This window comes from Mobula hypostoma, chromosome 8 (assembly GCF_963921235.1).
Source record: "Mobula hypostoma chromosome 8, sMobHyp1.1, whole genome shotgun sequence".
Lineage (NCBI taxonomy): Eukaryota > Metazoa > Chordata > Chondrichthyes > Myliobatiformes > Myliobatidae > Mobula > Mobula hypostoma.
In genome coordinates, this window is record NC_086104.1 from 105897266 (window position 1) to 105909533 (window position 12268).

General features: G+C 44.0%; 1 pseudogene; it reads right to left on the minus strand.

Moving 5' to 3' along the window:
• Window positions 1-4701: 4701 nt before the first annotated feature.
• LOC134351178 (cytoplasmic tRNA 2-thiolation protein 1-like) overlaps window positions 4702-12268 on the minus strand; it is a 33389-nt pseudogene continuing 25822 nt past the window's right edge.

The following is a 12268-nucleotide window of genomic DNA, read 5'->3' on the forward strand; positions in this document are numbered from 1 at the left end:
GCATGTTGAAGTCCCCCATAACAACTGTAGCATTACCTTTGCGACATGTCAATTTTAACTCTTGATTCAACTTACACCCTACATCCAGACTACTGTTTGGGGGCCTGTAGATAACTCCCATTAGGGTCTTTCTACCCTTAGAATTTCTCAGTTCTATCCATACTGACTCTATGTCTCCTGATTCTATGTCCCACCTCACAAGGGACTGAATATCATTCCTCACCAACAGAGCCACCCCACCCCCTCTGCCCATCAGTCTGTCCTTTCGATAGGACGTATACCCTTGCATATTCATTTCCCAGGCCCTGGCCCCTTGAAGCCATGTCTCTGTTATTCTCACAACATCATACTTACCAATTTCCAACTGTGCCTCAAGCTCGTCCACTTTATTTTTTATACTCCGTGCATTCATATACAATACTTTTAATTCATTACTCCCCTCACCTCCCATAGCTGCAGTGTTTGGGTTATGACTAGAGATAATGGGGGCTTTGGAGTGTGCGCAGGCCAATGATGGGAGATGTTTTTCTTTCTTATGTGCCCAAAAGAAGGGATTTCACTGGCTTTTGGTTCAGTGGAAGATGGAGAGAGAAGATGCCAGAACGGGGAAGTCATAGACTGCAGGACTGAGCGGACTTGGAACGGGGTCAGGACTCGATGACACCTGGGGGAAATCGATGGAGAATGAACAGAGGGGAAAACTGTGAGCTCCAACGTGTGCATTAGACTGTTTCATTAAAATGGGCCATTTATCTTTTTGTTTTCTTTACTAACCCTATAGTTAAATTAAGAATTATAAAGCTCAATCGCTTAATTGCATATGGTGTACTGTTTGTTATTTCGTGGTACTGATTCGTAACAGGGGAGCACGTCACATCACACAGCATCCACACAAATGAGATTTCTGAAGTTTAGCCAGGCTGGAGGCTGTCTCCCCCCCCCCCCCCCCGCCCTCAGATTAATGCAACTGACCAAACCTGAAGGTTACACAGTAAAAGCAAGCAAGGGCATTCAGAATGGAAGTGTCAAAGAAGGCCATTGGAGTGCATGTTCTGTTATGTTTTGTAACTCCAAAAACTAATAAAAATGAAAACACGGGAGCTGGGGATAAACGCATCTCTTTCATTTTACTTTAGCGAGGCACTCACATGTGACATGGTGGTGTAATGACATGTGCCATTCACATACTTCTTACATATAACCCGTAATGAATTATGTGAACAAGCAGAGAATTCTTAATCAAACAATAAATTTACAATATTACTCAAATATTAAATACATTACACGTTTCACTTTCTGGGATCCATTCTTCTATTAAAATCAATATTGTCATGTGACCCTCTGAATTAATTATTCGAGGATTTTCAGCTAATCTTAACAGTTCAGCTTCTAATGTATGGATTTGGGTTTAGAAGTTAGATCTCTGTGGTTTTCAGCACCATGTGATAAAATATCGATGTTTTCAAGCTTGACTTGTGTCAACAGTCTGTGTGAATCTCACAGCTTGAGAAATTCAACCTGACAGTTCCCGGGGAGGGCAGGGCTTTCGGCTGGGAGTGCCAAGTGAATGATCCATCAGTCCCTGCCGAGATCACATAGGTCAGGTGCCAGTCAATTCCATTCTCTCCAGGTGATATTAGGAAGGGTCAAGAGCACTGGGCACAGCAAACAGAAATGCTTACGGGCTGTTGTCGAGCAGAAGACTCACACTCGCATACTGATTACCCCTCGAGCAAGACTGTTCCACTACAGATACAGCACTTCCGAAATATGTCCTGCTCACAAAATGCAGGACAAAACTAACCTCCCCAAGGAACAGCTTCTTCCCCTCTGCCAGTAGATTTCTGAACAGCCCGAGCACTGCCTTGCTATTTTGCTCTCTTTTCACATTTCCTTTTTTATATATTTCTTACTGTAATGTAATTTTTTATGTATTGCACAGTATTTCTACTGCAAAACAACAAATTTCACGACATATGTCTGTGATAATAAAGCTGACCTGGTTCTGATTCTCCTCACCGTAATCAGCAAAGTTGCTACTGATGGTTCTGCTCATCCAGTTACCTGCCCTTTTGAATCCATGGCATGACCATCACCGAGCTCCCCCACCGTCAACATACTGCGAAGCAAAACAAAACCTGCAGATGTTGCAAGTCTGAGATAAAAACCAAGACAACGCTGGAAACAGCCAGCAGGACAGGCACATCTGCGGAGACAGAATCAGGTGTGGAAACTGGGAAAGAGGGAAGAAGCACCTTAGCACAGATAGCAGAGAAGGTTTAACCTGCTCATCTTTTCACAGACATTGCCGACTTCTGCAGAGTTTCCAACATGCCATGTTTTATTTCAGGTTGCTGGCATCGACAGTTTTATATTTTCAGTAAGTAGGCTCCCCCCACACAAGCAGCCCTTTTCCAAATCAATTCAAAGCATTCTTGGGGACCAGTATGCAGAAAATGAACCCCCCCCAACCACAAATTGCAGCAAAGTGCAAGATCTTAGTGCCAACAATGTAATCTTTGAGCCACTTCTGTTTAGATGAACAAATGCTCGCATCAGGCATCCAAGGTACCAGTAGTCATGGCACTGTGCTGGTCTCTTGTGCTGGCTTTCTTCCTCCCTCAAACATACCGTTGCATTTTCACTTCTGAGCAAATTTCAGAAATGGTGGGTGGGGGGTGGCTACTGCACAAGATCAAAGTAAGCTGCAGAGAGTTGTAAACTTAGTCAGCTCCATCATGGGCTCCGTAGTACCCAGGACATCTTCAAGGAGCGATGCCTCAGAAAGGACCCCACCACCCAGGACATGACCTCTTCTCATTGTTAACATCAGGAAGGACGTACAGAAGCCTGAAGGCACACACTCAACGATTCTGGAAGAGCTCCTTCCCCTCTGCCATCCAGTTTCTGGGTGGACATTGAACCCATAAACATTATCCCTCGACTTTTTTTTTATCTTTATTTTTCCACTTCATATTTAATTTAACTATTTTATACATATACTTGTTGTAATTCGCAGTTATTTTTCTCAATTATTAAGTATTGCATTGTTCTGCTGCCACAATGTTAACAAATTTTTACAGCACATGTCGGTGATATTAAATCTGATTCTGATCCCACCTAACCTCAAATCAAGTATGATTAATGTCCTGGTCTTACTAAAATAGGAACAATATTCAGATTAACCATGTTTATATAGGATTCTGTTTCTAGAAGGGGATATTTCATCACTTTGGCTATATTAGTGTTTTTTCTCCCTCTCTTTAATTACCTTAAAGCTTGGAATATAAAGGCAACATAAAAACAGATTTTCACAATATGTGGTGCAAATTATAAATTACCTATCGATCAACTATTGCATCTAATAATCAAAAATCTCTGCTTTTCAAGAAAACAAGCTGCAAGTTAGTTTTGCTGTTCCATTGTAAGAATTTGTGGCAAGGAGCAGAATGGTGCTATGTCCTCCACGTTGAATTCCATCTGTCTGCAAAGATGACTCCAAATGCTTTAGTGATAAGCCCACTGTCCTTGCAACTTAACCTAATAAAAAATTACTTCATGATATTGCTAGGTTGGCAGACATCAACATGATAAAAATGCTTGATACCAGCAATTTTATAAGACCATAAAATATAGGAAGAGAATAAGGTCATTTCTGCTCTGCCATTTCATCACAGCTGATCCATTTCCCTCTCCAACCCAATCTCCTGCCTTTCCTCGTAACCCTTCACACCTCGACAAATCAAGAATCCGTCAACCTCTGCCTTAAATATACCCAGCGACTTGGCCTTCTTCAGCAGCCTGTGGCAATGAATTCCACAGATTCATTACTTTCTGGCTAAAGAAATTTCTCCTCATCTCTGTTCTAAATGGACATCCCTCTATTCTGAAGCATGTCCACTGGTCTTAGACTCCCCCAGCACAGGAAGCATCCACTCCACATCTACTCTATCAAGGACTTTTACCATTCAATGGGTTTCAATGAGATCCCCCCCTCATTCTTCTGAAGTCCAGTGAGTAGAGGCCCAGAGCCATCAACTGTTCCTTATATGATAACCCTTTCATTCCCAGAATCATTCTCATGAATCCCCTTTGAAACTTCTCCAATGTCCAAATAGATATGGGGTCCAAATCTGCTCACAGTACTCCAAGTGAAGTCTTACCAATGCCCTATAAAGCCTGATCATTGCATCCTTGCTTTTATATTCTTGTCCTCTCCAAATGAATGCTAACCATTGCCTTCCTCACCAACGACTCAACTGCAAATTAACCTTTAAGGAATTCTGAAGACAACTCCCAAGTCCCTTTACACCTCTGATTTCCGCCCCTTCCTTCTTCTAAACTGCATGACCATGCATACACTCCCCTACACTGTATTCCATCTGCCACCTCTTTGCCCATTCTCCTAATCTGTCCAAGTCCTTCTGCAGACTCCCTGTTTCCATCATCCAAATCATCGACATATAATAAGACAGAGACCCCTGTAGAACACAGAAAAAGTTTCCTTTTATTCCCACTCTTTGCCTCCTGCCAATCAGCCAACCTTCTATCCATCCTAGCATCTTTCCTGTAATACCATGGGTTCTTGATTCAGATTGATAAAAACACCTTGTTTAGAAAATGGCCACTTCACATTTTAAGGCAGCTTCAGGCAAATAAGTTACATAATTTAATCCTAAATGTTAAATTAGCAGAAAATATTCAAAACTCAGCTGCTCTTGACTCATTCGCTGCCTCAGTGAGTGGTCCCTTGTTTAGCAGTGGGCTATGCAGTCTTGCATGCTTGCCAATGCCAGGTTTGGGAAGCTCCCGGTTGAATCCCTCCAAAAGAATACGAGCCTTGCAGAGCCCTCGGCTGGACACGTAACCACAGCATGCATGGGCGCCTTGTTCGAGCATCTTCACACCCTCCTTCACAGAGAGGTTTTCACCAGAGTGAATCATATCCAAAGGAGCACTTTGCCAGATTGACTCCCGATCTTCCAGGAAAGTACGGGCACAGCCCCAAACTGCATTAGGGCAATATACACACTCAGTGAAGAAGTAAGTCCAGGTTCTTGAAGTAGGCATACACTTCACTCTCTTTCTCATGAGCATACTTGAGCAGTTTGCAATGAGGAATTGACCCTTCATTACCCCTAGTAATCGCAGCACAGCAAAGAAAATAAGCAAATCTCCACACAGGAAATTCATCAAGACTGTCTCAGCAATATCATCTACATTGTGACCTGTGCACACCTTGTCCACTTTCAGCATCATTACCCCACGATTGAGTGCTTGCTGACTGAAGGCCCCGCAGAACATGAAGTTGTTCTTCAAACCAACTTTTTCTCAATCTGGTCCATTGTCCAGCCACAAAGTTCTTTATCGGAAATAATCTCGATGACAGATCATATGGTGGCTGGCTTATCTCTACTGTCTCCAAGGGGTCCTTGTGATAGTCACTAATGCTTTCATCCACAGAAAGCGACATCAGATTTAACCCATAAAATCTGATCATTTAAGATTTTTAAAATCTGATCAATCATTTAAGATTTTTGAAATGTGCCAGAAGCCCCAGTTGCAATGGAAAAGCTTTTCAGGAATGGTGGTCTGATGAATCTCCTCTTCAAAAGCCCAGAAACAAGAACACTCTTAGCAAAAAGAGTGCCCTGTTTTGGGACGCCTGAGGGCTGCTGCCTTCTTCCACAACGGCTGCAGTGAAAAGGCTAATCTAATCCAGTCCCACTGTAGAATGAGGACTGCATTGTAAGATTCACCGACAGAAGTATTCCCTCAATTCTTCTGAGAGGTGTGTTTAACGATACACCAGCCTCACCTGCAACGGGCACCCATGTGTGCCACACCACAGGTATCCCTGAGGGAGAGTCAGGTGAGCTGCACCTGAAGATCATTGTCCCAGTGGAGTCATAAGGAGGGATTGGACAGGGTGGGTTTATTCACACTTATGTAGGAAGCTGAACTGTGACCTTATGAAGGTCTATGGAATGATGAAGAGGTCTATAAAATAGGAGAGATAATAGGAACCATTTCCCCGGGGTAGGGGAATCTCCAAGCAGGGAATGCGTATTTAAGGTGAGAGGGGAGAAGCTGAAAGGTAGGCTTTTCATGCAGAGGGTGGTACGAGTCTGGAACGGGTTGCCAGGGGAAGTGCTGGAGGCAGGCACACTATTGTGCAAAAGTCCTAGGCACATAAATATAGCTAGGGTGCCTACAACTTCTGCACAGTACTGTACTTGACAACGTGGAGCAGAAATCGAGTTTGCAAATCTCATGCGAGCAAAGGATGTTGGAAATGGCGAGGGTGGCACAGGTGGCAGAGAAGGAGTGCTGGGGCAGGCGGTGGTGTGGTTGAAGACACGCTCAACCCTGAGATGCCAGCCAAGGTCATTTGACTCCAAACTATTAGTTTATTGATCTTTACAGAATGTCTCTCTGGTGCTTCCCATTCTCTCCCTCACCCTTCCCCTTTTCCCAACCAGGATTCCCCTCTCCCTGCCCCCTTCCCACTCTCAGTCCATGATAGAGACCTATAACAGAATCAGGTTTATCATCACTCACATATGTCATGGTCTTTTTTTTTGTGTGGCAGCAGTACAGTGCAAAATGTAAAATTACCACAGTACTGTGCAAAGCTGTATGGGTCTCATCCTTCTGCATTCCACCACATGCATGTGCAGAGACAAACCAAACACTCTTCCTATCTTATCTTCCTATCTTCCTACCAGCCACAAGTCTCACCTGCCATGCAGAGTGATCCCCTTACCAGGAAAGAGATTATCCCACAAGAGTAAGAAACCTCCACAGTCCTTAGGCCTGAATGGGACAATTTAAAATTGATTCTACTGTGGTGGTTGCCCATTGTGTCCAACAATAACAGGAAACCTGTGCAAGAGAGTTTCTAAAGTGGAAAAACAGTTGCACTGGGGCATTTCCACTCCCTTGACTTCAGAAGTTGGAGTCCAGTGGTATGAACAAACATCACAAACTGTGTCTCCTGCAGTTGCACTGGATGGCCATGACATCTTCTATGCCTCGTATGTCCTTCTCTCTCCATGGAGTGTTGCAGTGTTGCCTTCCTAGCCACTGGATCTCACCGGAGATCTCATCTGCCCATTCCACTTGACCTGACTTCGCAAGCTAGGACAGGCATGACCCTGCCTCACCACAGTATGAGGCTGCCGGCCACCCTCCCCTGGATCAGCCCGCTTGGCGAAGCGATGCACCGGGGCTGGGCCGCCGTTGTATGCAAACAGCTACTTGGAGCCACAGGTGAGATCTGAGTGTCTGGTAAGGACCAAAAGTGAGTGATCTGCCCCAGAATGGACACAACAAACCTCTTCACCAGAGATGCTACCCCTCTCTGAACACCCCATACACCTCTTAAATATTTCACCTTTCACTCTTAACCCATGATCTCTAAATTCTATATTGAGTTGGGTTGGGGTTTATAGCTAAGCAGTGAATAGTGTTGTGTATCTAATATTTCATAATATTTGAGCAATATATAATTTAATTAAGCATTCTTTGTTTTTACATAATATAATTGGCATGTCATCTGTAAAAGTATGTAAATGGCATATGTCATCACGTCAGCAAAAGCAAAGTTAGACTCACATTCCAGCTCTCTTGTTTTTCTTTCAATTAGTTTTTATGTTTTGAAGTTAGAAAACATAACATCTTCAATTGTGAAGACGGAGACAAAGTACTTATTTAACTCCTCGTCATTTCCCCGTTCCCCATTGCTACTTTTCCAGCATCATTTTCAAGCGTTCCACTGTCCACTCTTGCCTCACTTTGATTCTTTATGTTTCTAAAAATACCTTTCTGAATTTTCTTTTATGTTAATGGTTATTTTACACTCGTATTTCATCTTCTCCTCCCTTAATGCACTCTTTGCTGTCGTCTGTTGCCTTTTAAAGTCTTCCTAATCCGCTGGCTTCCCACTAATTTTGCCACATTGTATGCCTTCTCTTTTTTTCTTTTATGCTGCCTCTATAGTGTGTTTAATTTTATATACGACGGTCATGACCCCTCTTAATTTCTTCTCCTGTCTCTACTCATAATGACACACTCCTACATCTTTGTGAATCTTCTCTACATCTTTCCTATGGCAAGGTGACCAGAACTGCACACATCAACCAATGTCCCAGAATGGAATACTTGGAACTGAACTCCAGAGAGGAGCAAACTTTTGGACTTTACACCCCAGAGGACAGAGAATTACCACAATTTACTCCTGAGGAGATAAATACTGTACATTGGCCACTAGGGGATGAAGAAGGATCACAATAAGGTAGGAATAAGAAGATTTGCCTGTGCCAAATCAGGCAGTCCATGGGTTTGCCCTTAGCATCTGGCTTCCAGTGTTCTAGGATCAAGTTAGATACTTGGATATTACACTTAGTTGTTTGTGGGTTCCAGATTCAAGGTTATTTATCACATATACATCGACACATACAGTGAAATGTATGACTTATGTTAACAAACGACACAGTCAAGGGTGTGCTGGGGGCAGCCCGCCAGTGTCACCACACATTCCAGCACCAACATCACATGCCCACAGTGTTTGGCAGAACAACACAGAATAGAACAAGCAACAAAGCAAGCCCTGTTCCTCCCTTCCACTCACACATACACACAGCCTTCCAATCCAGGTCAGGTCATGGTCCCCATACAGATTACAGAGGAGGAGGTGTTTGCTGTCTTGTGGCAAATTAGGGTGGATAAATCCCCAAGGCCTGACCAGTTGTTCCCTCAGACCCTGTGGGAGGCAAGTACAGAAACTGCAGGGTCCCTGGTAGAGATATTTAAAGCATCCTTAGTCACAGGTGAGGTGCCGGAGAATTGGAAGATAGCTGATGTTGCTCCATTGTTTAAGAAAGGCTCTAAGAATAAACCAGGAAATTACAGGCCAGTGAGCCTGACATCAGTAGTGGGAAAGTTATTGGAAGTTATTCTAAGGGACTGGCTACTTGAGTATTTGGATAAACATGGACTGATTAAGGATAGTCATGGCTTTGTGCATGGCAGGTCATGTCTAACCAATCTTAGAGAGTTTTTTCAGGAAGTTACCTGGAAAGTTGATGAAGGCAAGGCAGTGGACAGTATTTACATGGACTTTAGCAAGGCATTTGACAAAGTCCTGCATGGGATGTTTGTCAAGAAATTCCTGTCACTTGCCATTCAGGAAGAGGTAGTAAATTGGATTAGACATTGGCTTCATTGGAGAAGCTAGAGAGTGGTAGTAGATGGTTGCCTGTGACTTGTGGAGTGCCACAGGGATCGGTGCTGGGTCCATTGTTGTTTGTCATCTATATCAACGATCAGGATGATAATGTAGATCAACAAATTTGCGAATGACAACAAGATTGGGGGTGTAGTGGATGATGAGGGTGACTACATTAGCTTGCAGTGGGATCTGGACCAGCTGGAAAAGTGGGCTGAGAAATGGCAGATGGAATTTAATGCAGACAAGTGAGAAGTGTTGTACTTTGGAAGGACCAACCAGGGTAGTTTTTACACAGTGTGTGGTACGGCATTGAGGAGCACAGCAGAACAAAGGGATATAGGACACAGGTCCATAATTCATTGAAAGTGGCGTCACAGGTTGATAGGGTCATAAAGAAAGCTTTTGGCACATTGGCCTCCATTAATCAAAGTAGTGATTGCAGGAGATGGGATATTATGTTGAAGTTGTATAAATTGGTGAGGCTAATTTGAAGTATTGTGTGCAGTTTTAATCATATACCTACAGGAAAGACGTAAGTAAGATTGAAGGAGTGCAAAGAAAATTTACAAGGGCGCTGCCAGGACTTGAGGACTTCAGTTAAAGAGAAAGGCTGAATGGTTGAACGTAGATTGAGGGGAGACTTGATGGAGGTATACAAAATTATGAGGTTATTATAACAAATGCAAGCGGGATTTGTCCACTGAGGCTGGGTGAGACTACAACGAGAGGTCATGGGTTAAGGGAGAAAGATGAAATGTTTAAGGGGAACATGATGGGTAATTTCTCTTGCCTCCCTTTTACTCTTTCTAGTTCCGAAAAAAGCTTTTGGTCTCCTCTTTTATATTATCATAATGCATCTTCCCTTCCTTTATTACTTTTTTAGTTGTCTTCTGCTTTTTTTTAAAAAAAAGCTTCCCAATCCTCTGGCTTTCCACTAATTTTTGCTATATTGTATGCCCTCTCTTTTGCTTACATAATCCTCCTTTGTCTGTTCCCTTGTCAGCCACGGTTGCTTTAGGATGCTTCTTCTCAAACTCCTAATTATGTGTTAATGCAAGCCCTTTGTATTCCATGTACAAGGAGCCCCCAGGTCCCTTTATACCGTGACATTTTGTAGAACTATTCCACTTAAATTATAATTTACTTGTAATTCTCTGTGTAAATTCCGCCAGGATTTATATCAATGGTGTGCTGCTGCCCAAGATCTACTCTCTAAAGGTATCTTTATATTATGGGATAGAAGGCGAGTGATTTAAAAATCCAGAGTCAATACCGAGGATCGAGTTCGAAGTCTGGATGTTGAGACTTGTTGGCCTGAGCCCCAAGGTTGCAAATCTCTGCGAGTCCACGGATGTAGTCAAAGGCCCAACGTCTGACATCTGACTCCACTGGAGGCTGCATGCCAAAGAATACGCCTGTCTTGAGTAATAGAGTCATAAAACGTTGCAGCACAGAATCACAGACGAGAGAAAATCTGCAGATGCTGGAAATCCGAGCAACACACACAAAATGCTGGAGGAACTCAACAGGTCCTGCCGAAGGGTTCCGGCCCGAAATGTCAACTGTATTGTTTTCCTAGATGCTGCCTGGCCTGCTGTGTTCCTCCAGCGTTTTGTGTGTGTCGGCAGCACCGGATCAGGCCCTTCGGCCCCTCTAGTCCACGTCAAACCATTAATTTGCCTTGTCCCATTGACCTGCACTCAGACCATAGCCCTCCATATCCTTTATATCCATGTACTTACCCAAATTTCTTTTAAAGGGTGAAATCGAACCCACATCCGCTGCTTGATCTGGCAGTTTGCTCCACACTCTAACCACCCTCTGAGTGAAGAAGTGACATGATGGCACCAGAGACCAACAGCAATGTGTTGCTCACAACACAACTAGACACTCTTCTTTGTCTAGAAATATCTCTTCTACACGGTGATCGATTGCAGCCTGTAATTTCACTGTTAAGGATATATTTTTGAGCCAATTAAACAATCCGGCCCTTTTGCAATCTTCTGAGAGATACGACGAGAATGAGAACTGCTACGGGGGCAGGGGGGTGGCGGCTATCACTAGGGGTGGCTGCGTCGATTCCTGACGGCGGAGCACGAACCTGTGGTCAGCTCCTTTGCTCCACATCGATTAAACAGTAAAGAAAGATTCACATTATTGAGGACAAGAGTGGAAACTGAGCAGGTGCTCAGCTCACCCCTTCTGAACGTACTGGTCTCCACTCTCTCCACACCAATCCTCAATTCACCATCAAACCCGCACGTGAGGGGTGTGCTGTAGTAGTTCGGCCCTCAAATTCACCTGGTGCACTTCTGACACCTCCGTCCCCTTACTCAGTCTCTCTGTCTCTATCTCTGGAGACAGTTTATACTGATATCTATTATAAACCCACCGACTCTCACAGATACCTGGACTATACTTGTATACTGTTACTTGTAAAAATGGCATCCCCTTCTCTCCATTCCTCTGTCTCCACCACATCTGTTCTCAGGATGAGGTTTTTCATTCTACAACTAAGGAGGTATCCTCCTTTTTCAAAGAAAGGGGCTTCCCTTCTTCCACCATCAACACTGTCCTCAACCGCATCTCTTCCATTTAATGCACGTCTGCCCTCACCCCATCCTCCCGCCACCCTACCAGGGATTAGGTTCCTCTTCTCCTCACCTACCACCTCAGTAGCCTCCGCAGACAGCACATAATTATCCACAACTTCCGCCATCTCCAACGAGATCCCACCACCAAGAGCATCTTTTCTTCACCCCCACTTTCCGCTTTCCACAGGGATCGCTTCCTATGCAACTCCCTTACCCACTTGTCCCTCCCTGCTGGTACTTACCCTTGCAAGTGGAACAAGTGCTACACCTGTCCCTACACCTCCTCCCTCACTATCATTCAGGGCCCCAAACAGTCCTTCCAGGTGAGGTGGCACTCCCAGTGGCCACCCATTTTAATTCCACTTCCCGTACCCATCCTGACATGTCAGTCCATGGCCTCCTCTATTGCCACAATGAGGCCACACTCAGGATGGGGGAGAAG